The sequence below is a fragment of the Gouania willdenowi genome, chromosome 9 (genome assembly GCF_900634775.1).
Source record: "Gouania willdenowi chromosome 9, fGouWil2.1, whole genome shotgun sequence".
NCBI lineage: Eukaryota > Metazoa > Chordata > Actinopteri > Blenniiformes > Gobiesocidae > Gouania > Gouania willdenowi.
The window spans coordinates 41,455,005-41,481,286 of NC_041052.1; positions in this window are offsets into that span (position 1 = coordinate 41,455,005).

The window sequence follows — 26,282 nt, forward strand, 5'->3', positions numbered from 1 at the left end:
TACTCATACTAACGTACTACTCATACTAACGTACTACTCATACCAACATACTACTCATCCTAATGTACTACTCAAACTAACGTACTACTCATCCTAATGTACTACTCACACTAACGTACTACTCATACTAACGTACTACTCATACTAACATACTACTCATACTAACGTACTACTCATACTAACGTACTACTCACACGAACATACTACTCTTCCTAACATACTACTCATTCTAACGTACTACTCACACTAACGTACTTCTCACACAAACGTACTACTCACACAAACGTACTACTCATACTAACGTACAACTCATACTAACGTACGACTCACTCTAACGTACTACTCTTCCTAACGTACTACTCACACTAACGTACTACTCACACAAACGTACTATTCATACTACGTACTACTCATTCTAACATACTACTCAAACTAACGTACTACTCACACTAACGTACTACTCATACTAACGTACTACTCACACAAACGTACTACTCATACTAATGTACTACTCATACTAACGTACTACTCACACTAATGTACTACTCATTCTAACATACTACTCACTTTAACGTACGACTCATTCGAACGTACTACTCACACTAACGTACAACTCACTTTAACGTACTACTCATACTAACGTACTACTCACACTAACGTACAACTCACTTTAACGTACTACTCATACTAACGTACTACTCACACTAACGTACAACTCACTCTAACGTACTACTCATACTAACGTACTTCTCACACAAACGTACGACTCACTCTAACGTACTACTCATACAAACGTACTACTCACACAAACGTACTACTCATACTAACGTACAACTCATACTAACGTACGACTCACTCTAACGTACTACTCTTCCTAACGTACTACTCACACTAACGTACTACTCACACAAATGTACTACTCATACTAACGTACAACTCACTTTAACGTACTACTCATACTAACGTACTTCTCACACAAACGTACGACTCACTCTAACGTACTACTCATACAAACGTACTACTCACACAAACGTACTACTCATACTAACGTACAACTCATACTAACGTACTACTCACTCTAACGTACTACTCTTCCTAACGTACTACTCACACTAACGTATTACTCACACAAACGTACTACTCATACTAACGTACTACTCATACTAACGTACGACTCACTCTAATGTACTACTCTTCCTAACGTACTACTCATACTAATGTACTACTCATACTAACGTACTACTCATACTAATGTACTACTCACACTAACGTACGACTCACTCTAACGTACTACTCTTCCTAACGTACTACTCATTCTAATGTACTACTCATACTAACGTAATACTCAAACTAACGTACTACTCATACTAACGTATTACTCATACTAACGTACTACTCATACTAATGTACTACTCACACTAACGTACTACTCATTCTAACATACTACTCACACTAACGTACTACTCACACAAACGTACTACTCAAACTAACGTACTACTCACACTAACGTACTACTCATACTAACGTACGACTCACTCTAACGTACTACTCTTGCTAACGTACTACTCATACTAACGTATTACTCATACTAACGTACTACTCAAACTAATGTACTACTCACACTAACGTACGACTCACTCTAACGTACTACTCTTCCTAACGTACTACACATACTAATGTACTACTCATACTAACGTAATACTCATACTAATGTATTACTCATACTAACTTACTACTCATACTAATGTACTACTCACACTAACGTACTACTCATTCTAACGTACTACTCATTCTAACGCACTACTCACACTAACGTACGACTCACTGTAACGTACTACTCACTCTAACGTACTACTCATACTAACGTACTACTCATACTAACGTACTACTCATACTAACGTACTACTCATACTAACGTACTACTCATTCTAATGTACAACTCATCCTTCTTGTCTTCCATTAGTTTTTCAAAACACTTTTGTTAATAGGGCTTTTATTTTGAAATTAACAGGAAGTTTAGTCAGTAGACAGGAAATGCGTGAAATGTGTGAAAGAAATGTGTCTACGTGAGTTTTATGGATCAAATGAGCACATGTTGATATTCTACTTGGTCACTTTCTCACTTCAAATGTTTTCAGAACTTTCAAAATAAAGGTGAAGAATCAACAGAGATATTTAGCCTCAGTGTGAACAAGGTTTTTAACGCCGGAGGTTCCAAATGCATCTTGGGAAACTTTGAAGTATACTTCAGTGGGAACGCTCATCATCTTAATCATAGTAATAGTATATAGTAGATAGTGTACTCATTGTGTTGGTATAGTACAGAGTATGATATTTTGAACACAGCTACTGAGTTCAGAATAAAATATAATAAACAATAATGGACAGTGACGTGCCGTCAGGGTAGGCAAGGTAGGCAGTGCCTATCCAAGGGTGAACTGATATTTTGATTATTTGTTTTAATTATAATATAATTATAAATTATTTATTTTTCCATTTCCAATAGCCTACAGTACCTATAAGTTTGAAAGTGTCAGCATTTTGTGTGTTTGATAGCCCAAATTACTAAACAGCGCTATTTCCTGGAACAGCTGCACAGTCTTTTTTTTTTTTTCACTCCGCTGTAAGCAAAGGGAGGCCACGCCCCCTCCCAAAAGCACGTTGCTGCTCTGCCTCCGTTCCCATTACCTGTTTTGTTAAACATTTTCATAGTACACATGTAAATATGTGAATTTTTTGTGGCGTTTTTATTTGTTAATAATTAAAAAAAAGACCGCCAGACAATATATACAAAAATGGATAAAAACACAACATATTCAATCAAAAACCAAACAGAAAATAAAATAAATGCCAAAATAAATTGGAATTCACTCAAAACATACAATTCTATTTCTTTTTAAATAGTAGGGTTTTAACCTTTTAAATCAGGGGTGCTGGACCCCCATCCTTGAGGGCCGGATTCCTGAGACTTTTAAAAGTGTCCCTGCTCCAACACACCTGAATCAAATGAATGGCTTGTTATCTGCTTCTGCAGAGCTTGATGACAACACATTGGTTTCAACCAGGTGTGTTGGAGCAGGGACACATCTAAAAGTCTCAGGACTGGAGTTGCCCACCCCTGATTTAAATTGTACACAAACTGCAGTAAAATAGGCCGACCGTAGACGCGTTTCGCACATGCGTTGAAAGGATTTGAAACAATCAGGCCCGCGAAAGAATTGTGCACTGATGATAACAATATTATACGCAGAATATTTTTAGAAAGTTAGAAAATTAGCCATGTTGTTTTAGTTTTTTTTTACTTTAACGCTGTACATATTTTGGGTATGACCAATTCAAATCAACAGGAAAATCAAAAAAAAAAAAAACTATATCAAATCAATCTTTATTTATAAAAATAAGGTGTGTAGTAGAATGTGTGGATCTTGTAAAGTCTTAATGTGACAATAACACATGATATATGGTCCCATCTTTACTTTTCACCTTTGAAAATAAAAGTTGTGAAGGTTTCCTGGCTAAAATAATACCACTCGTGTAATTCTATTCACCTTTCTGGCCTCATTAAAGAATTTGCAGCACCGTTGCCTGTAAAAATATGTTGGTTTAACACGTAGAATCCAATGATTAAAAACAAGAACCTGTTCACTCCCAAGTTTCATTTATTTTGTCCAGAACTCATCAGCCGTGTTCATAAGGAGGCTGGACCAACCGTTGAAAAATGATGGGGAGGAGTGGGAATGAGGGGGGGTAACGCTGGGGGTGGATGTGGGTTGATGGATGGATGCTAAACTGCGGCTCCTGAATGCCTCACAATTCAGGTATAATTAACAGCAGCTATTTAATCGAGTGGTGGCTGCCAGCACAGAGGGGGCTGGGGGTGAGGTAGGGTAGGGTAGGGTAGGGGTGGGGTGGGGTGGTTCAGACTGTCTGGCCAGGGAAGGATTCCATGCAGGATTTGTTTACCTCTTTTGTGTGCTCAGTCTAAGTGGCCTGACAGGCACAAGTGTCTCTACCTGTATTGTTATTTATCTGAAATGGACCTGGTCCAAACACCTGACGGGCCCTCTGCGTCTGGGCCCTTGTGCTCTTCCTATTTTAGGTCCATCTTTTTGTTGTGTTCACTCACACTTTACAAAAGCCTTTTATCAAACCAGGCCTCGTTCTCCCAACAGACGTCTGAAGGTCAGAGGAAACAGTTCATAACGAAAATAGAAGCTTTACTAATTATTTACTAATTATGAAGAAAACTGCCACAGAAGCAAAATTCTTTATTTTAATTCCTGCAATAAGGAATAATTTCGCAGCAGACAATAATAGATATAATGTTGCCTAACCCTAACATATCCTTGGGGTCAATTTGACCCCATTCAATGTTTATTTTATTTTTTGCTTGATATTTCATGACTTTTCCTAATTTGATGGGCATAAAATTATCATGATGATAATTTCTCAATGTGCTGCACACATATTGCACACATTGGTGTTTCTCTGGGGTCAATTTGACCACAAGCTGTTTTAGCTGTGGAAAACTGTAGAAGAAGAAGAAGAAGAAGAAGAAGAAGAAGAAGAAGAAGAAGAAGAAGAAGAAGAAGAAGAAGAAGAAGAAGAAGAAGAAGAAGAAGAAGAAGAAGAAGAAGAAGAAGAAGAAGAAGAAGAAGAAGATTGATAACACTTAACTTAAAGTTTTATACATGAAGGCCGACATTACGCTGTCATTATTATGACATGAACGCTTGTCATTAGCATGGGTAAGGTGTCATGGAGGCTGTAATTAAGTGTTGTTTGTAACCCTAACCCCTCACCCTCTCATCAGGAAAAACAAAATCCTCTACCTAACCACTAACCTAAAAAATGCCAAAGTGTTATAATTTAGAGGACACTTAATGAGAGATAATGACAGCATAATGTCAGCCTTATGTTTACAACTTCAAGTTAAGTGTTCCAAAATGTCCATAGGAAAATGTTTTTTTGTTAATGAGGTTGGGTAACAGCTCTTTCACAGTAAAAGTGACAGATGATTGTGATGAGGAGGAGCCTGATTTAGAAGCATTCTAATCTGATGAGAATGAGAGTATTTACTCTCCAGCAGACACAATCCCTTCCAAAAGTGGAAAGACCAACATTAATCAATATGGTTTGTTCTGTGAGAGTCATGAATGTGCACTAGGGCTGGGCAATATATTGAGATTCAAGATATCACGTTTTTTATTTTTGGCGACACAGAAAATTACAATATTGCCTGTATCTATATAAATATATATGTATACATTTTTATAGCTTATTTTGTTTTAAAACACTTGTTGTAGGAGTCACTGCTTTTCACTACTTCCCCTAAATAAGCCACACTACAGAACTCACTCACATATGCTGTCCCTTATAGGAGAAAAAGCCAAAAGTGGCACATTTTGTGCAATTGTTTGTTAATAAATGTGCCTTTGTGGCATTTTGCATCAGCAAATTTAACCCTGAATTGTCTTTCTGGTCAGACTTCATTTTAATTAAAATTATCGAGATTTATATCGTATATCAACGTTTTGACAAAACATATTGAGACATAAGTTTTGGTCCGTATCGCCCAGCACCCCAAATTAGAAAAGATTTGGATAAAAGATTTTCCAGATCCACTAACTCTAAAACTTTAAATTTGACCTGATGGTGGCGTTACAGTAAAGGTCAAAGGTCATAGCATCACCACAACCATTAGGGTTCATACACTAGTGCTCACTAATGTCAGTAATTATGAGAAGATTTGGATGAAAACTATTCAAGACAAATTAATTCTAATTCAAAGTTTACTGCCTATGTGCAATATTACCCAGTACCCCAGTTCCCCACTGTGGGATAAAATAATAAAGTATAATCTAATCCAGTGATTCTCAAACTTTCTCTTACTTTGGAATCCAAGTCCCCCTTTGTCCAACTAACACATTCTGCTCAGAATTCTGTGGGAAAACTATAGATCATAATGATGGAATGATTGTGTGATAACACACATTTAAAAAAATGGAATAAAACAGTATTTAGTGCCTCCTGAATAGATTTATTTTTTGTTTTTTTATCATTTACGATCATCTCCCGCCTGGTGTGGAACCAACACTGACCTTTGTATTTTCAGTTCATGTTTTAATCAAGATTATTTCCATCATCATTATGGGGGTATGTTACTAGTTTAGATGACCTCTTGTTGCACTGACTTCCAGGATTTAATCAGCGTGTGCTGGACTACGAAGCTCGCTAATGTCTTACGGAGCTAAAACACCATGGTAACTTATGCTGAATGACTAACCTGCTCCCGACCAGGTTTTGCTCTGGCTAGGATCTGAGCTAGAGCTAAAGCCCCGCCTCCTGACCAATCAGATCTCTTAGAAAGCAAGCTGTCCAAAAAAAGGTGATGTGTGAACACGTCACGGTGTGGATCTGATCTGACGCTGACAGGAGAGAGAGAATATTTAGACATCGATACAATCCTTTTATCTGATGAACCGATAAAATAAAAACAATAATATAAGTCAGCTGATAAAGCCTGCATACATCAAACGCTTTCACGCCGATAAATGAATTAATTAATTCATGTATTCTGTGGTGATGCAAAGAGCCTCAGTTCTGTAGATAATGTAAATAAAAATATATTCCACCTCATGATGTAAGCTGATCTGTATGAACGCAGCATCAGAGACACAGACAAGTTAAAAAGAGACGAGAAAGTGAAACTGATTCTTCGTTTATAATCTCACTAATTTAAATATTATTAACACACTTTCTGCAGCAACAGTGTTGTTTATGGTCTGAATTATGTATTTAAATTCTTCATATTTTTAAAGAATTGTTCCTCATTTGTGACGTTCCACAGGTCATCCGTGTGATTGGTCTGATGCTGTAATATCCTCCTCTGTCACTAGAGTGCGCCCGTTATCCAGACTGAAATCAACACTCAGCCTGTTGTGATCTAGATTCGTAAACCAGCTTCTCTCTGACGGACAATGTTTGGTTAGCTGGAGCCTGCTAACGGAGATTAATCCAGGATTAAATTATCTAGATTCACAACATAGGCTCTATGTGTGTTTTTAGTGTCATCTTTGTTTATTTTGTTGTTTTTTTGTCTGTTCTTTTAATTATTCAGTATATTTTTCTCTGATTTTCTGTGTTTTTGTTGTTATTGGTATTATTTAGATTATAATATGTCAGTGTATGTGTTATTGGTGCTGTGTGGTTGTTTCTAATGTCATTTTGTATGTTTCGCTGTTATTTTTGTGTATTTTGTAGTGATCTTGTGTGTTTTCATCTAATTTAGTGTGTTTTTTGTTGTTGTTTTCATAAAACCCCATATTTTAATGCTTTTATTTGTCATTTTCTACTTTCTCTCTCTCTCTCTCTGACGTACCCTCTGTAGTACTGTTGCGTACCCCTAATGGTACGCGTACCCCCATTTGAGAAACACTGATCTAAACTAATCTCATCTAATCTAAAGTTTGTCCTGATGGTGGCGCTAGAGAACAGCTTAAGGTTTCATTAAGAGCTTATTTATGTATTTAACAGATGGAGGTAAATATCCCTCTCAAGGCTAAAATGTGTCGTTGATGCCATCTTTTCATCTTTCTATGTATAATAAACTGTGATAAAAAGTCATTTTTGTCACACTAAAACCGTGATAAAGCTGTGATATCAGCATCATTAAGGTACCGTCACTCAGCCTGGTTATTAATCAATGACATTGACTAAAAGGATGAAGGTCCTGAACCACTTTCACCTTCACGTGACTTCACACTGTGAACACTTCACTGGTTTCCATAGAATTTAACACCACACTACTGTAGTACGTAGCTTTGAATAAAGGCATAATCTTGTAATTAAAACCTCTTATAATCAGAACACGTGTGAACAAGTACCATTATTATACTGTATAGTGTACATTCTTTCAATGAATAGTAGGAAGAAAAAAAAGGCTGGTGAATTTGGCATTTATTATTCTTTATAAACTGTGTTGGGTAAGTTTGAATAAGTCATTTTTTTACAAATTACTTGTTACTTTTCAAAAAAAAAAAAAAAAACGAATTACTGTAGTTTCATTACTTAGTTACTGCCTCAAGAAAGCGACTTAGGTATATTACTTTTTAGTTACTTCCTTGTGTCTCAAAAAATGATCAAATGTATATGTTTTCATATTTAATTAAAGCCATTTAAATAAAGGTCAACTACAAAGAAATTGTCCAAAAATCACTAACATGAAAGTAAATTATTTAAAGGGATCCTTCACTGTTTTTACAAATGTGTTATTAGTAGATCTGTGCCTTGCACCATATTCATTTTATTAACTTTTAAAAATGGGACTAGTTTACTGTATGACACCTTGTACGTCGCCATGTTGAAATGACGTCATTGATGATGTAAATCGCTCCTTTCAGTCCACTGAGTTCTACAGTAGGTGAAGCATAAGAGCAGTGCCTACCCAAGGGTGAATTGATATTTTGAATATTTGTTTTAATTATTCAAATGATTTATTTTTCAATTTTCCTACTGTACCTATAACTTTGAAAGTGTCAGAATTTTGTGCTTTTCATAGCTCAAATTGCTAAACATCGCTATTTCCTAACCGCTGTAAGGCAGGAGGAGGCCACACCCCTTCTCAAAAGCACATTGCTGCTCTGCCTTTGTTCCCTTAACGTGTTTTTATGTGTTTGCACATGTGCAGTCAGTTCCCCAAGATGAAAACCATTTACTGTACGTCCAAAGGCAGCTCTCTACACTGCCTTTGGACGTAACCGCGCTATGCTAAATGCTATACGTAAGTTCACAGTGCATTAGTGAATTGATATCACGTGACCGCTGCTGCTACGTTCTCTAGCTAGTGGGTGGGATAACACTACAGTCAGGATGACAGCGCTAGAGACGATAAAGAAACTTTGTTTTGAGGAAAAACAACAGCTTTTAAAAGATGGAGACCAACACCTGAGCTACCAGACCTTCAGCAAAGGAAAGGTCAAAACATTGTTGGTATTTTCTACAGTGAATGGAACAAAAGGAAGGATTGACTTTGTGGATGCTCCTCACTGAGGCTGTTCTGAGTTGTTGTTGTTGTCATTTTCTCCATGTTTCTGTGTTTCCAACACAAACAATAGATGTGCTGTCGTGTCATGAGATATATCTTGTTGGAGAGTATGGAGGCTATATTAAATAATTGTTCATGTTTCTTTAATGGTGTTTATGATGTTGATTTTGTTAGATGATAAATACTTGTTTATGTGGATCTTGTTGGGTTTTTTCTTAATTAATTAATTTTATATTTTGATAAGCGCATTGAGATGACTATTGAAAATTGCGCTATACAAATAAAGTTGAATTTAACTGAATTGAATTAACACTTGCCGGCAGAAACATATGAAACTGTCATTGGTGTTGATATTGTTGGTCTCGATTTGGAACGCCCTGCTTACCCTACCCTAGTGGTCACGGCACGTCACTGCATTCAGACACACACTGTGATTCTTTAAAGAACGTATTAAGCAGAAATAAATGTGTTACACCACAGAAACTTGTGTCATCGACCACTGAGCCAAATTTGAAAGATGAACAAAATTAGTATTAAGTATATAAAATTAGGTCTCAAAATCATGGAAAAACAAGCACTTCTCTCTGCTCTGAGGGGGCGTGTCAGTTAGAGGCGCTAAAACCATGCCCACGCGCGGGAAGGGCGCCTCATCTGTGTAATGTGTCTATGGGAGAGAGCAGTGTGAAAGCGGCTCCAGCGTCAATAGTGCTTCCAAAAGGTCTGCTCCGCCTGAGTCTGAATATGTGCATCTGTCCCGAGTAGAGTCAGAACTGCGCCTGCTAGAGGAGAAAACAAACTCTTGGTGCAAAAAAAAAGTGCTCATTTCATGAAAAATGTGGCACCAGCAGACGTGTTTTATTCCCCTGAGTCTGAATATGTGTTTGTTTTTGTTTAGGGGCCAAATTGCACCCGCTGGAGGCCAGGGACGTTTGGTGTGATTCAGCAGCATGGTTAATGCTAATGATGGCTCCGTTATGTAACGTGGCTATGATTTCTGACAAGCCCATTAAATCCTGAACACAGAAATTTGAAACAGTTTGTGAAGCCGAGTTCCACAATTACATTATAAATGGTTGAATGGCTTTTTACATGTTTTAGGGCTCTATTCTCCCATCTGGACTTAAGCGCTTTTTTACGAGCCTGCAGTCACACGCTTCTCTTCTACGTGTATTCTCTGGTCCAGGCTGCTGACACGCCCACCACGCGTAAGGTAGACCAAAAGCGAGTATGTGTGAATAAAGGCGGGCTGAAGGAAAGGAGTCAGTGATGTCATTTTTTTGGGCTGTCTAGAAATCACTGAACATGGAGTTTTCCCAACGCTTGTAAATGTCATTGAAATCTGTGAAAATAATAAATTTCACTTTTAATTGATAAACAATGTAACAGGTTGATTTGATCAGGTCATTGATCAGATTTTAACTGTGACTGAGTCAGTTAAAATCTCTCTCCTTGATCATCATCATCATCATCATCATCATCATCATCATCATCACTGTAAAGTGTGACAGAGTTAGATGCTGGAGATATGAGGAAATAACGCGTCCACAGAGCGTCCTGCTTTAATACAGAGTGATGTTTACAGTGAAACAGAACTATTAACTTCTATAATACACAGTTTTAAATATAAATAGTTTAAAGTGACCTGAGTCTCATTAAAATATGTGTGGGAACAGTTTGTGTTCCATCCTCATCTGCATATGACAGCATGTTTCACTCTGTAGTGGATCAAACTGTGATTTTACGTTGGACATAGTATGAAAATAGTTGAATCACTGTGACCAACATGGACAGAAGTCTGCGTCTGTCAGAGTTTTAATTAATCATGCAGCAGCAGCTGAGTGATCACAGCTGCTGCTGTGGGACGCACGAGTCTGTGCGGCTTCAAATGTAACTAAGTCCATATTTCTAGTGTAATATAATGTTTCACCTTATGGGGGCGCTGCACTTATTCCAGGGTTAGAAGAACATAAGAGGAAAAGGACTTACGCACACCGGAGAATGCGCGTAAAGCCAAATTTGAATGGGAACGCCCACATTTCAGGGCTGCTCCACCCACAGTGCGTAACTGGGATGAAGGTGCTTAGCGACCGTCTTTAGTACAGGGGGAGAATAGCACACAGCCAAAAACAGTACTGATGCACATGGGAGAATAAAGCCCAAAAGAAATACATTTATGACCTATTTAATATGTTTAGAAGAAAATGGCAGAATTTGCTTAACACAGTCTTCAAAGTTACAGTATCTGTTGACCTTTAACCAACAAGTAGCAAAAAACTCCTAAAAATAAAAAGTCTGCGCTCCAGCACAGAACATACAGTAACCACAGTGCAGAGCAGAGGCTGAGAAAATAACAGAGACATCAAGGTCAGTGAATGCATTTCTATTGATTTAAGAAAAAATAAAGCAAGTGTTACACAAACACAGACACAAATATGTGTTAAAGTGGGCAGTGTTTCTGCAGACTCCTAATGGACTTTATGAATGCAGCTACAGTAATGCAGTCTTCCTTTTCATGTGATTGGTGCACAGAGGAATAAAGGATTGGCTTAAATTCTTTGGATGCATTAGAGACAAAAGAAAAACCAATAAACAAAGATGGGATTCCAAATAAACCTTGAAGTTGAAACTTTCTCTCTGTGCCAAAGCCTCATGTATTACTGTATGCTAGCTGAGAGCAGACATTAGCCACGTTTACGTGGGAGCTTTAATTCTCTTTAGTTCAGAATAAAAGTTCATTCCTCTTTAAACTGACCTTGTAAACACTTCATTCTGAATGCAAATGTAATTCTGAATTAAACTTTAGGTGGCTGGTTTATTCCTGTTTTAACTCTAAATTAAATAATGCCTCTATCTTGAGAGAATTCCGGACGTTCTGAGCATGCTCAACCAGTCACGATGACGCACTGGTGACGACATAATCCAAAATGGCCGCCCGGACTAGAGCCGCAACTATTTATTTAATAAGATACATGGATATAATGAAAAGAGTGATAGCATAAACATGAGGACATGGGCATATTACACACACACACACACACACACACACACACACACACACACACACACACACACACACACACACACACACACACACACACACACACACACACACACACACACACACACACACACACACACACACACACACGGGTATAGTATACACACACATTACACACAGACATATTACACACGCACACAGACACATACGCACGCACACCCACACGCACGCACGCACACACGCACACCCACACGCACGCACGCACGCACACACTCACACACACACCCGTGTACCCCTTTTGCATTTTTGTCAAATCATGTGTACCCCCTTCATAAGTAGAACAGACTCTCCTAAACCCCTAAATGTGTCTCGACCCTCAGTTCCTTAAGGCTTAATCTACAATTTTAAAGCAATGAGTGGAATTTAAAGTTTTTTAATTACCAATGCAGCTTTAATGTAATTACTTTAACAATAGGTCAATATGTCTCCTTTGTAAAATATAGCTAATTATTGTCTCCTGTTGTAAAAAGTGTGATAAAATGGCCTCTACAGCATAAAATAATCCTGTTTCAATAAATTACAAGACGATATAGTATTTTATTGAGCAATTTGTGGTGAATTTGTCCAAAAAAAAAAAAAAAAGCCTAAAAAGGAAATAGGAACTTTTCCCGATTATTTTTTAAATTAATTCATTCATTCCGACACGTACCCCTGTTTGTTAACCACTGTTGTAGCCAAAAATAAAAGGTTTGTTGTGTGTTTGTGATACTTCACGTTCTCCTTCCTGTCCAATCAGAACCCTTTCTAACCCACAGACAAAAAGCCGAATTGAATAAAGCCAAATAAACCTGTTTTCCTTGTAAAACTTCATTCAGAATGACTATTTCCATGTAAACATGGAGCAGAATACTTTAATTCCAAATAATTTAATCCGGAATAACTAATTCCAAATAAAAAAAAATAAATAAAAAATACATCATGTCACCATGGCCATTGGCAGCTCTGACTCTACGTTAGACAGGAGGTAGGTAGTAGTGTGTTACCCACTTCCTCCCCCCTCCCCCCTCCCCAATCTGTTGACTTTCCTCCACACAATTGTTCCCAATCAAGCCTTTGTCTCAGCTCAGATAAGAAATGTTGGCCGTGCTGTTTATGTCAGCACGTCATTAGAGAGTCGGTGGAAGGCTAATTAGATGTTTATACAGCTCGCTGATTAGAGGCTGGATCTGCATTGTATCGTATGATGGGATTCCTTCAGAGATGCTGAGGTCTCAGTCATAGCTTTAACACTCATTTCCTCCTCTCCATCTGCAAACACAAAGAAAGTTATGAGCCAATGACAGACGGGTGTTGGGTTCCATTGTGTTTATAGCAGAGGTAGACAACTATTAACACAGCAGGGCCAAAAAATATGTGTTCTATATGATGATCAACGTTCATGTCAGCATTAGGATAATGAGTAATCTGAGCATTAACACAGGAAAAAACAAAGAGTTTTTATAGTAATTTTGTGTGTTTTTCTGTCATTCTGTGAATGTTTGTTTTTTCTTGCTCGTTGTGAAGCATTTTGTGCATTTCTGTAGTGCTTTTGTGTATTTTTCCTGTAAAACATATGTTTTTTGGAGTCATATTGTGTATTTGTATGTGTGTCATTTTGAGCTTTTTTTTTGGGCGTAGTTTTTGTTTTGTTTGTTAGTACTGTGGGTTTGTGTAGTCATTTTTTGTGTTTCTCTTGTCTTTTTGTGTACTTTTGTTCTCATTATCTGTAATTTTGTATAATTTTCAGATTAATTCTGTGTATTACTGTTGTCGTTTTGTTCATTTTTGTAGTAGTTTTGTGTGTTTTTGGACTATTTTCTGTGTTTTTATCTGATCATTTACTGCATTTTCCTGCAATATTGTAATTATTGCTATTTCTTAATGTATAAAATTAATAATTAGACCGAGGACATCATGTGTGAAAATATGACGCAGAAACTTTACCTGTAAATATTTCCTGATGGAAAAATCTTGTATTTTTTCTGTTAAACTGTTCATTTATATTTATAAGCTCTACTGCAAAATAGAATAACTGTGCATTAACACAATTAAAGATGGAGTCAGCAACCCTCACACACGTTAACAATATCATATAATATCTTTAGAAAAATGAAAAAAACCCAAACGAAACTGCACAGGAACCTCAACAAGCGACAGAGGAACTTTAGTCATTCTTTCTTTAATTTCAACAATGCAAATAGGCAATTTATTCAAATTTTTTTCTACAACAATAACAATAATTCAAACAAAATTGTGTGAGTATTTTTGTAAATGTTCCTTATCAAACAAAAAATATCCACAGTGCTTTTTTATATTTTCACACTGACAAGGGTAACTGGTGGTTCGGGGGCCACATTTGGCCTTTACTAACAAAGTAGAAAATAACAACAAAAACAACAGCAACACAAAACAACAACGAAAATAGACAAAATGACTCCAAAGTCACCAAATGACACAAAAATATGCAAAGAAAAACCGAAAATACACAATGTGACTACACAAAAAAGACAGTTTAAGAAACACTTCATGCTCTAGTGAATGCAGCTCTATTCATTGAATCTACTGTAGATACAAAGACACGAGTCATTTGTCTTAGACTTGACTGCATCAGAGAGAGGAGTGTGAGGAGTTTTGTATCATGGATGTACATCTGGAAGATTGGCAACTGGTGGCCCAGGCCCATATATGGCCCTTGTAGTAATTTTGAGTGGCCCCCCAGAGTAAATGCACAAAATGACTCAAAAAACTTACAAAACCACTCCCCAATAGGGAATTCAGTTTAAAACCTGCCTTTTTCCCTCACCTCTCCTTCTGTTGTTCTCCCATTTTTTTCACCTAAATAAAGGGCGCCGCCCTTGTGGTGGACCACAGTTCAGTTCCTGTCCTCCCATGTTATAGGTGTTATATGTGTTTTCATGTTTTCTTGGACAGAATGAAACTGAAATGAAATGTCGTTGCTCTGTAACATGTGCAATGACAAATAAAGCTATTCATTTATAGTTTTATTTACCAAATTACAAAAAGAAAACAGAAATACACAAAATGACTACAAAAATACACAAGAATAAGAAAAATAAACAAATTTACAACAAATTGAAAGAGGCTAATGTTTTATTTTTTGAAGAAAACAACCCATGTGGTTTTCCAGATAAACTTTCACCATAAATGCATCATTCTGGTGTATTTGTGTTTGTAGCCGTGGTCTCAGAAACAGAAAAAGAAAAGCACAGTGTCCCAGCCTGTCCTTCTCCTTCCTTGTGTTGGTAAATGATGATTGATGCCTTTGTTTATCTGTTTGTTCCTGGTGTTTGAAAGCTGTCAGCTCTATTGTTTCATTTCTATCAAACAAACAGTGATGTGTGAGGAACGCTGATCCCTTTGTCCTTATTTTATCCTTATTCTGTCCTTATTTTGTTCTTATTTTATCCTTATTCTGTCCTTATTTTATCCTTATTTTATCCTTATTCTGTCCTTATTCTGTCCTTATTCTGTCCTTATTTTATCCTTATTCTGTCCTTATTTTGTTCTTATTCTCCCCTTACTTTATCCTTATTCTACCCTTATTTTATCCTTATTCTACCTTTATTATATTCTTATTCTGTCCTTATTCTGTCCTTATTTTATCCTCATTCTGTCCTTATTAACCTGGTTAAACATTCACTGCCTAATGACACAGATAGATCAGATTATCTGTGAAAACAAACAGTATTTAAACTCCCAGCAACACTAGAGTCTAAGTCACTGACATCAAGGATTTAACATTAAAGATAGAGATTACACAAAAAACACCTTTTTTATTTGTTTATTTTTTCAAGTATGATACTAATGTGCAGTAACAAATAACCAAAGTAAACTTTGTTGTAATTCCAGTAAATTCTTATTGAATAAATTTTTTCTTTTATTCGGATAAAACTGTTTTTTCAGGAAATTGACTTTGATCTCCTGACAACTGTCAACTGCCAGTCTTCTTCAGAGGCATCTACTGGTCGCTTTGATGTGTCCTTGAATTCTGCGTAATGATTCCAGCAATTACACACATATATATATATATACACAAAAACATTTGGCCATATACCACTAATAGTATTTAAAAATAGATAATATATTAAATTAGATGTAACTTTATATTAATTATAAGGACTAGGTAACAAGTGTAATAATACAACATTTATATATGTTGCAGAATCACTAACAAACATTACGTGACAGAGTAAGTAGTTTTTAAGTGTTAATCATTATTTGCTATAATGTAATAAATCCTCATTTGAATTATGCTTATATTTGGCAGTAGATGATGAACAAACTTTAAATATATCTCAGATCAGGTGACTTTAGCTGGACATCCTCTATAACAAAGGGAACTGACTGACACTTCCAGGTAATTTCCTCTTGTTGGAATGTTTTGTTTTCCAGACACACATTGGGACCATAACACTGATTTTTTTTTTTTATATATATTTGACAAATCTGCATCGATACTGATGCTTTAACCTTCTTTCATCATTTTTAGGCATGTTTTCCACAGTTCCATGTGCATTTTATTTCCCTCTGATCATACAGATGTTTTATTTTGCTTGTCTTGCTGATGTGTTTGTATTTTATAAAAATATAGACTCATGTTCATCATATAAAAGCTGTGCATGTGGTTTTCTGACCACTGCAGTGGTGAAAAATATCAACACTGTGTTTTGTGTGTTCTGTGCATCTGTTTCCTTCTTTGTTTTTTTTTTTTTTTGTAAGAATTTTTTGAAAAGCTTCTTAATATCAGTCCAATATATGTATTTTAAAGCTGATATCTAGAGTTTCTGAGAAATCTATGTTTATGTATTATTCTTTTGAAATACATAAAAATCCCTAACTAGTCTTTTACTATGGTCTACTGCTGGTGGTCATTCATATACATTAATGTATATAAGTCCTTCCTTCATCCTATAGACCCCTATACCCTATGTGCCCAGTGCACCCAGCCAATAGGCTTCTACTTCCTGTTTTTGAGACTGTCAATCAAAGTGAATGTAGAACTGTGCATGGAAACAAGGCTGCGCGTCACAACAGCAAACATGTAAATATGATTTTGGCTCTTACCTGACCCATAGACATATATCAATGTGACCTGATGTGACCTTGTTATGTTCCACGCTGCGCATGCAGAAAAGTAGAGGCGTGGCTTCTGGTAGATTGCAGAGGCAGTGGGAGGAAGTGGAGCGGTTTAGGGCGGGGCATCGAGACGTTTCTCAGAAACTCCAGCTTTTTGGTAGGAGAGAAAAATACTCATGAAATGTGATGTCATGGTATAGCCCACTTTTGTCTGTGCGTGTGTGTGTGTGTGTGTGTGTGTGTGTGTGTGTTTATTAAGGTCTGACATACAGGTTGTGTTATTGAACCTTGAAGGACAGACAGGAGAAAGGCCCATTCATATGTTGAACACCAACATGACTCAACATGTAATAATAACTGAAATGTGAAATACTTCATCAGCAAAGCAACATTTTTGCGTTAAATAATTGTTTTACATTGAATACTTTAGAACAAGAGTCATATCTGTTTTAGGCTCACAGGGTTGATTTAATACAAACTATATATAATATACAAAATATTGAATCGGTTAAAAAGAAAAACACTGGGCGTGTTGGGGATGTTTGTAGAGCAGCTTATCTTCTGGTCGACCAGCGTCATAAACATCATTTACGTCATGTTTTTACTCGTCATTTGATCATAAACAGATATTTTTGTTTTTCAGTCTTTCTTTTATTTACGTTTTTGGCAAATATTAATAATGGCATTAATGGTCGTCAACAAAAAGGTTTAGTTTAAGTTATTGTCAACAAAATTATGATGCCATCTTTTTGTTTCTTTGTTCCTTGTGCTCCATTAAGCCTGAGGTAGAAGGCCTTGCTCAAGGGTCCATCACTATGACCCACGATGGGACTCAAACCAGCAACCCTCTGGTTGCAAATCCACTTGCGTAACCATTAGGCCACCACTCTGCTTATTCAATTCAATTCAACTTTATTTGTATTACGCAATTTACAACAAAGTCATCTCAGTGCGCTTATCAAAATATGAAATTCATAATAAAAAAGAAAAAACCCAATAAGATTCACATGAACAAGCATTTAGCGACAGTGGGAACAAACAACTCCATTTGAACAGGAAGAAATCTCTGTTAGAACCAGGTTCAGAGGTGGCAGCCATCTGCGTGGACTGGTTGTGGTTAGTGGACAGAAGGACCAACAGAACATGATAGAGAGATAGAACATCAGAATGTTCCAGACTAGTTGAGCCGTGAACTACAGATCAGGAAGTGACATCATCAGCTTCACCTGAAACAGAGCAGAGAGAGAAGGACGAGGAGAAGACACTGACTGCAGAAAAACATGATCCATTATTATCAAGTCATCATGTGTTGACCTTGGGCCTCACTCCCAGTGCCTAGTCAGCACTTATTATAAATGTGATCAATCTCTTCCTGTTTATTGATAAGCTAACAGTGACTCTAAGGTCTGTAAATGTGACCGTTTATAGACGAGCTCATGTCACTCTAGTGGTTATGTTATGTTATGATTCAGTCCTGTTTATGTAAATCATTGTTCAATGAATATTAATTTTTGTTCTTACGAAATTGAAATTTAGCTTTAAGTTTGCAAAAAAATATAAAACTATACAAAATCAGATTTTTTTTCAGATAAATTCTAGAGAAGGTGTCATGTTGTCAGACACAGCATCACTAGAAAGCTTTTTGATTGAAGGTATTGTGGAACATCTCGACTATTGGTTCTCCTGATTGTCAATCCTTCTGACGTAAGGCCGTCGTACGTGTTCGTCTCTAGCTAGCTGTGCACTTTCTAGTGTTTAAAAGAGGGTGAATCACTAACAGGAAACGGACTCTGAAGAGGATCGTTGTGGTGTTTTTCATTCAGATTTGACAATAATCGACTTAGTAGTTATTAGCAGAGAAGTTTATCCTATAATTTAAACTATGATTAGAGATGTGAGCCCTGGCACAAGTCACGCACTGGGCTCGTGCACGCTCTCTCACACATGTTTAATAGGTGTTCCCTCTTGGGAGATGGTAGAGTGATGAGCATTTTTTCAAAAAGTGGAGAGGGCGTTTTTTCCTCCTCTATACCTTTGAGATTGTCTCAAATGAGAAAAGCAGGTTGAAGACTTCCTTCACTGAAGCAGAAATCTAAATAAAACCCACTCAGAACTTTGAGGTACTTCAACTTCTGCTGAAATACAATTTTTAGAGTGTAGAGCTAGATTTGGGGAACTTTGGTAATAGCTTGAAGCTCTCACACGAGGTAAAATAGAGCAATCTAAAGAGAAGAGAAACTCTAGCTCTGGGGTATGTGAGGCTATTGTCAAACACTGACAATGGAAAACCAACATTGGCTGGAAAGAGAAATTTGAGTCTCCAATCAGTCGGACACAGTGGCGATAAGAAGCGGGGCTGGGCCGGTGCTTTAGCCCCCACAGACTACAGTAAACACAGAATGTGTGTTTACTGAGCCAGTCCAAGCAGGTCAATGAGTCCCTGTCTCTGGCTTAACATGACACTTAAATACGACGACAAGGACAGAAAGAAAAGGCAAGGCTGCACGCATTATTCCACCTCTCCCCGGCTGAAATGTCAGAGGCTTTCATTCACTGAGGAGGGGGGGGGGAGGTGGGGTGAAGGTGGGCCCACACAAAAGCCTGGGATTCTATGGTGATTTGTTGCATTTTCATTATAGCTACATTGATTGTGCAGCAAGGTAATCATGGATCTAAACAGGAGCTGAAAGTAACTGTTTTCCAAGTGTGTAACTGGAAACGCACCCCACCCCCCCCCCACACCACCACCGTCCCTGCACACACCCCCCCACCTCACTGACAAATAAAAGTCTGTTTTCAGCAGGATAATCCCACCTGCTGACAAACCAAAGACACTTTTAACCGTACACTTAGAGCCTTTTAAAGAATCAATCCCAACAAGGAAGACAACAGAGGGACAACAGAGGAAGGCAGAGCATGACTCAGCAGCACCATGCTGACTCAGCTTCTCTCTGTCTATTACTCCATTTATAAACACAGTGGTATAAATATCATAAAAACATAGTTAATATAATGATAAATCTACTATAATAATAATAATAATAATAATAATAATAATAATAATAATAATAATAAACAAGCTGATGCTATTTTTATTGAATCACTAAACTAATATATTAAAAATGAGACTCATTATTTAGAGACTTTGAAGCAATGTTTTTTCTGACTGAAATGTATTGGGTGAATCAATGAAAACAATAAATGAGCTTAAACAATAAAATGTGTTTATATATATATATATATATATATATATATATATATCATCATGGAACTAATTGTACCAAATACTACGACTGAAGTGCTTTTTAACAAAATCAGGAAGCAAGATTTTCCAAAAACCAGATTAAAGAATCATTGTTAATAAAAAAATAAAAAAATAAATAAAATAAATAATAATAATAATAATAATAATAATAATAATAATAATAATAATAATAATAATAATAGAGTCTTAGGAACTTAAAATCAGTAAACCTGAAGGATGTTCTAAATTGTTTTTTATTGAAATAAAAAACTAACCTCAGCAGTTGGTGATTCTTTCTATATTTATATTTCTGTTTGTTTTTCATGATAGTGAATTTTAAAAGGAGACAGAGACAGAAATGCAGCAGTAAACGTTGTCAGAAGAAGAAGAAAAAGAGGAAATGAAAGGAAAAGAAAATAATCGATGTTTAATGCATGACTTTACATTTTTGGTACCAATAATAATAATAATTCATCACATATAATTGAAATAAAACTATAGTGTGTATTTACAGCCACCTGACAAAAGCAGTGTAAATATAATGTGAGATATAATGAAAAAATGAAAAAGCCTGACAGAGATTAGAAATGATGGTGTTACTGTTCAAGAATAAACTCTAAATAAAACATGAAGTCAGTTCCTTACGATAGATAAACATGAGCAAATCTGAATAAAAGCAGGAGAAACATAAAAGAAAAAGAAAAAGAAATTAAAGACAGAAAATATGAACAAATGTAAACAGAAGAAGCAAAAAATACATAATTCATAAGAAAGGTTTATATTATTCTTTCACAGGGGTTTAATGATCAGTCTTATAGTGTTTTTCCATCTGAAACATATTTTCATTCCAAGAACCACAAAAAAAAAGTTGTTACAAGAAGCTCAAAAATTCAAAAATCATCTTGGCACTAATTATTAATTATAATTGAATTTTAGGAAACAAACCATAAATATCATAAATTGTGAAGTTTTCAGCTAAATCTGTGAACATCTTACTCAACATGACACCATGGATATGTGATACTTTATCATTTATAATTGTTTCCCGGGTATTATACAGTGTTTTATAATAAAATAAGATTAGAACATTAGAGGTGTATAAAAATAAAAATGTGTGACGGACAGGTCAGGCTTTTTAAAGATCGGTGCGTGCAGCCCTAGTCACAGGGTATTCATATCAAAATACAAAAACTGTTGACATTATTAAAACATATAGATCTGTTTTAAACTTCATTCAAATTAAAACAGTTTGTCGTTCTGCCCTGATTCCATATTTATTAGCAGCAAATACACTAAATAGATTTGCTGACTCGTGTTAATAAGTTTGACTGACACAGAAAATGTCGTGTAAGGTTTGTTTACATGTTTTTACACATTCAAACTGTTTGTAACAGCGTATCATTGTCTTTATTATAGTAACTTAAACCACATACATCTTTCCATTAATCAGTTCATCTTTATTTAGAACCAAGGTTGGGATCAATTACATTTTTAGTTTACAGTTACGTCTTCAATTATCCAATTCCAATTCCAATTCCAATTATTATTCAATCAAAATTACTGAGCCTTCAATAAATAACCTAATAAAATGTGACCTTCCTCTTCTGTTAGCTTTCTGTTAGCATCACTAATGCTAACGGGCTAGTTTGAGTCATGTCTTAAATCAGCTGTAAAATACACTAATAAATATCATCTAATTGATTTTTGTCTCTTGTTTACCTTGTTTGGCTTCCTAATCAATGATAATATTGGTAATAATATTTTGGTATGAGCCTTTTTTGTCACTATACATCTACATTCTTTATTTTAAATGCAGGTAAACTTCATATGAAACATATTTAATAACTGTTAACGTATAAACCATTGAACTATAACTTGGTTTTGTGTTTGATTAAATTGTAAATGGTTTCATGCCAATACAATAACAGTCAATTATCTGAAGACCAAAACAATTCAATTACAATTACAACAGCCACATATATTTTCCATTACGATTACAGTAATAATTACATCATCATTGTAATTAATAAGGATTATAATTGATCGTAACCCTGGGACACAGAGAAATGAGTTTTTTATCCATGGCTTAGAAAATGAACAGATATAAAGAAGAATAGTTGACTTCCTGTTCCAGACCTTCCTCTCTAATGAAGACACACCTCCTCAGTCATCCTGAGCTTATTAATCAAACAAAGTGTGAAATGGGAGGATGATACAGTCATTGTGATTTATGAGTGTGTGAAGAGATGAGGGAAGCTTTCTATTCCCTGCATTACGATGACTCAGCAACCTGACGTTGGGTTTTAATGTCAGAGTTCATATTCAAAACCATTCTTCAATATTTAGCTTCAGCAACTGGAGCTGAGGTGTTGCAGTGTTTGGGTAGTCGTCACCTCACTAGTGATATATTATTTTATTATACACAACAACAAACACATACATATGTATGTTCTTCCAAATGGAAGTTTATTGGTGAAAGTAACGTGAATACAAGTATTCACGTTACTGTAATTGAGTTGCTCTTATAGTTGCTGGTACTTTTTTAAATATATTTCTAAATCAGTAAGTTTACTTGTACTTAAGTCAGCCCTTCTCAAACAGCAGCACACACAGGTGACCCTGGGGAGCATCGTTTTTTGTTTTTTTGCCGTACTATAGTAAAGTGTAATTGCACATCCACTACTGCAGGGGGCAGTGGTGCTCTCATGTGTGTGAGTGTGCGCTCTATTAGAGCAGGGGTTCCCAAACTTTTCAGCCCGCGACACACAATATATATTCTCTTCACCCTTGAAACGACGGTAACGTGTGGAGACATTGAACCCGCCTCTCTGCTGGGTACCTGGGGGGCGCGTCGGATGGGGTGACGGACAGAGTGAGACCGCAGGCCCAGAGTCGGGTTTTGTTTCCGAGCGACAGACGACAAACTGAGCCGCAGCCTGGCCGGTGCCCACGCAGCCCCACTGAAGAGAGCGCGCCCTCGGCAAGCCTGTCGCTTGGCGGTAAAGGTCGAGTGCCCAAGGTTCGTGGGGGGAGAGGGAGGAAGCGGGGTGTCAATTAAAGAAGTTGCACCCCAATCACGCTGATGAAATGCTTCAGTTTTTTCAGCAAAAATGTGCCGACAATTTCTAATAATAATCCCGCTTTGTGAATGCTACTTCAGTAAGCCAGCTAGCACTGTTAGCATCATAAGATATAAGGTAGCATACTAGAATACTCAGTGTACAAAAACACACTATAGCATAGGACTTATACTGACTGCAGCATTAAACATGGTCTCTGTCATGCTGTGAAACGACTGATAGTTACACAGATTTATTTATGTTTAAACATGACAAACTCCCTGTGTTAGGATCGATTTTATTTGTCAATCAGCAGAAATTATTTTTTTCATTTTTGTTTTGTAGGTTAAAGTGTTTTATATATTGTGTTTATGGGTTAATGTTGCTGGTAATTTTGAATTTATTATTATTATTTATTGAGTTTCTTATTATTTTTTACGGTATCAAATAGTTCAACAGTCAAAATTACTTGAAGCACTTTTATATATGTATATAATTTATTATTATTATTATTATTATTATTATTATTATTATTATTATTATTATTATTATTATTATTATTATTATTATTATTATGTGCACCAACCACCAAGATAAATTCCTTGTATTGTTTTTAAATTGTACTTGGCAAATAAAAGTGATTCAAAAATGTTTTTAGTTTATATAAAGTTTATTATTATTTATTTATTTTTTTTTCCAGGCAAACTGATGCACGTTAAATCTTGATATATATTTCTTGATTTCTTGTTTTTTTTTTTCCTAGAGGTGTGCACTTATATTTAATCCCTATTTAACTAATAGTTTTTTTATTTGATTATGTACTTTTTCATTTCTTTTCTTGTTTTTTTTTCTTCCATGTTTTAAATGTTTGTTCTTTTTATTCAATATTCTGCAGCATCTGTAAAAAAAAAAACAATTTCTATTTCCCCGTGCGATGAATAAAGTAAATCTGATTCTGTAATTTATTACAGTTTTACACACAACAGTTATTGACTAAATTCTTCTTCTTCTTTTTTTAAACCATCAACGAACATTGTTTTTAAGTTGAATTAAGTTCATTATTATCTTATTTTGATATAACTGTACATTTTGACAAACCTTTCACTTTATGCAGATGTGTTTGTGGGAAATTAATATAGATCCAACTGTGGTAGATTGTGTCTCTTCTTTAATCTAATTTCAATCATGTAACAGTACTTCTACTTGTATAGATATAGTACATGATCTTTACACCTCTGGATTCAATGCTTGCACACCTTTACATACCTTGGGGAACCAAACGTACAGTACGTGTGAACTGTACACACTTTAAGCCAATGCTGTGCATCCTAAAGCTTTTACACTAAATCTCTCTGGACCTTATTCTCCTGTTTCTCAGTCAAATCCGTCTTTACACGTCACTACGTGAATTCTCCCGTGGACTGAAGTGCTTTTACTCCCACATGATTCTGAGGCTGGAATAAATGGGAAGGTGAAATATTATAGTTTATCTTCTTCTTCTACTAATTATTTTGCAAAAGAGAGTCCCAGAAAGATATCAAATCTATTCAAGCTAGGGGTGTGCAGCCATCTGACGATACGATTTACATTTCACAATACAATATATCCTGATATATTTTGATGCTAAACAATCCAATATACATTGTGATATATCGTAATATCAATAATAGAAAATGTCATCTTTACAAGTACAAAACGGTATGAAATATACATTCACTGACACCTAGTGACTGGGAGTTTACGTGCTATGCTAATGTTAGCGCAATTATATGTTTTTTTTTTCTTTTTCCTAAAAATAACAATTTGGACATTTTTTTGGATCGATTCGATAATCGCGCTATGAAATATTGCGATATTTCACCGAATCAATTTTTTCTTACACCCTTAATTCAAACTGTGACTGTCACCAATTTATTTTTTAATTTCTTTAATTTGATCTTCTTTCTTTCTTCCTTTATTATAATTATATCTAAATTAGGTTTATTATGACACAACTTAGTGTTTATTTTATTTTTTAATTACACATAATTTTAAAATTTTGAATGCGAAATAAGTTGATAATGTATTTTACATTCCTAACTAATGTCTGCTTCCACTCAACCTTTTTATTGTTATGTGAATGAATAATATTGTGTTAAAGTATTAATGCTCTACTGAACCACTAAAGACCTTCAGCTTATTATAAACAACAACATTCACTGTTTCTATATAAGTACGTTTCAAGTTATACTGGTAGAAAAACTGCATTAATGAGCCGTTACATGTGAATTATTTTGCTAATCTTTTTTTGTGATTTCTTTAAAACAGATGAACAAAGTGCTTTAAGGGGATAAGTCACATGTTTAGTTGAGATAACTCGGCTCACACGACACATTTCCTCTACGTGGGATATTAAAAACCAGATTTAGGTTTAATTGCACGTTGCTATTCAGGCTAACGCTAGCTTCAGGTTTGAATCCTCAATGCTTTAGCAAACTGTCAGCTGCACCACAGGTGTTGATTTATACCATTAATAATTCAATGAGATGAGCGCTCTCCTCTGTGTTGGCCAGATGCCTTTTCTGCACGGCCAACGTGTGTCAGCTGCACACTACACTGGACAACGTGTCACAGATGCAGAAATAAGACATCAATATTTTAGAAAATATCCAGCCAGCAGACAGAAACACTCCGGCTGCACTCAGAGAGCTCTGCCAGGCTTTAGTGGGCCATCTTCTCCTCTTTTTAAAGAGGGAGGAGTGATGGAGAGATGTGCCCCCCCCACCCTCCCACACACCCACCCCACCACCCCACGTTCTC